This window comes from Palaemon carinicauda, chromosome 39 (genome assembly GCF_036898095.1).
Source record: "Palaemon carinicauda isolate YSFRI2023 chromosome 39, ASM3689809v2, whole genome shotgun sequence".
In the NCBI taxonomy this organism is placed as follows: domain Eukaryota; kingdom Metazoa; phylum Arthropoda; class Malacostraca; order Decapoda; family Palaemonidae; genus Palaemon; species Palaemon carinicauda.
In genome coordinates this window covers 54,015,150-54,017,649 of record NC_090763.1, presented here as the reverse complement: position 1 = coordinate 54,017,649, position 2,500 = coordinate 54,015,150, and the positions used below count along the sequence as shown (strand labels likewise).

Here is a 2,500-nt window from a genome sequence, read left to right as displayed (position 1 = left end):
TCCAGACAAGAATTGCTAATGAATTATACAAACAAGTTACACCTCCAGGATAAAAGCTGTATGCAGATAATATCAGATAAAAAACGATAAAATTTAAAATAATCACTCTAATTTCCTTGATAAACAGATAAATCAATATTACGTTTTTATACTATTTTCAAACACGTGATATCAATATTTGAATTATTTCTAGTTGAGAGAGACTGAGATTGAATAATTGGTCGTAAGTTGTCTGACGTCTCTCCAAAAGTAAGATTGAAAAACTGGTTTTCTGATAACTGTTATATCAATAGAGTAAAGGAATGTGCATTTGAATACTAGATATCAATTATCGAGTTATGATATGTTTAAGCTTTCGTGGTAAGAGTATAAGAAGTTTTAAGGACATGATTATAATGATAAGAGGGTGTTTAAGTACTTGGATATGTCCCTGTAAAGATTATAGTATGAATGTATGAGGTTATAAGAAATAAATACGTGGATAACCAGGTGTAATTCATTTTGCGCGTTTGAGCAGTTTTTTGTTTTGCAAAATACCTGTAATTACCTCTCTCAGTATTGAGTGCATGAATGTATATAAATATATACATGCATACATACGAACAAAAACACAATTTTATACATATATATATATATATAAATATATATATATATATATATATATATATATATATGTATTTATATATATATATGTATATATGTGCGTGTTTGTAGATATGTATATATATATGAATATATATATATATATATATATATATATATATATATATATATATATATATATATATATATATATATATATATATATATATATATACTGTACAGTATATGTTAACAACAGCGCCTTTTATCTCTCTCATTAAGAGAAAAAGGTCACCAGAACAGTATAGCCTTCCAGTTTCTCAGAGTTTCTGTAAAGATAAGGTCACTAGACCCACTTCCATTTCCTCGAGCCCAGTAAAGACTGGTACCCATTGTAGTCTGCATTAAACGTTCAAGCTTCTTCAGACTCTGTCCTCACCTCCAGCAAGAAGACATTCCTTAGCGTGCCTCCAGAACTTTTTTCTGGAGACTTAGTAACTGGTGCTGTTGGATTGCATTAAGATTAAAGATTTTTCTCCGGAGCAAAGGCTTTGGAACTCCAACTGCAATTTTGAAATTTCATTTAAGATCCAAATTTCATCAGGTTTATTTTCATCGTTTTTTTTTTTTGTGTAAAATATCTTCATATTTTCAAATACATTTATATAGAAATATAGGAGTGTATATATATATACATATATATATATATATATATATATATATATATATATATATATATATATATATATATATATGTGTGTGTGTGTGTGTGTGTGTGTGTGTGTCTACACACATATATATATATATAGATGATATATATATACATATATATATGCATATATATATATACATATATATATATATATATATATATATATATATATATATATATATATATTTATATATATATGTATATATATATACAAAGAGAGAGAGAGAGAGAGAGAGAGAGAGAGAGAGAGAGAGAGAGAGAGTAGTGTATATATATGTGTGCGTGTGCACCCATGCCCATCTGTGTATGTACATATATATAATTATGTACAATCTTCAAAAAGTTATTGTTAATGTTATCATTATTATTATAACTCGCAGAAATGCGACCCTTTTAGAAAATCAAAATGCTATAAGTTCAATGGCAAAATGAAGCAAATACCGGAAATATACTATTTACTGATTTTTTTTTTTTTTATTAAAATTTAACAAGGATCTGTTCAATATTTAATACCCATTGCTATCACAGTTAGTTTACAACTGTTTACTGTCTGTGAAAAAAAAATCTATAATCAATGTTATTTATTAAATCAAATGATTAGCGATAACAACGGTCGAATACTTATAGGAAGGTTCCTATCACCTAAGGCTTTGGCATTTACTTCGAGGAAGCTTTCCCTTATCATTCAGAGCTTTATGAATAGATAAGGGGCGCCAAATCAAGAAAATAAGTCTCCTTGATTTGGGATTGTTGAAATAAACAATGGTGGCACTTCTTAGCCCTTTCGGTAGATGTTCTAAGAATCTGTTTAATGACCATGAAAAGGGTACAATATTGATGGTTAAAATGCAACAAGGGAGATGATACCTTAGGCTGGAAGCTGTAGGAGAAAATGCCCAAGCAAATACCGTCTCAAAAGACTTAACATAGCCGTAACATAGGAAATAACCCTTATCCTACTACTACTACTACCACAATTATCTTTGTATATTGTACAGTAAGTCATATTAAAGGACGTCTGATACCCGTACTTATAGTATGGATAAGAGAGAGAGAGAGAGAGAGAGAGAGAGAGAGAGAGAGAGAGAGAGAGAGAGAGAGAGATTTAAAGTGGCACCAGGAGATTTTTCAGTGTGCAGTAATAAATAAAATTTCGTATTTGAATCATTATATATCTTAATTAATTTTTTGTGTATCTTGTGTTCT

General features: G+C 28.9%; 1 protein-coding gene across 1 annotated transcript in view; it reads left to right on the top strand.

The window, feature by feature from the left end:
* LOC137631407 (glutamic acid-rich protein-like) overlaps window positions 1-2,500 on the top strand; it is a 14,367-nt gene that overhangs the window by 3,256 nt on the left and 8,611 nt on the right. The window lies entirely within an intron of this gene.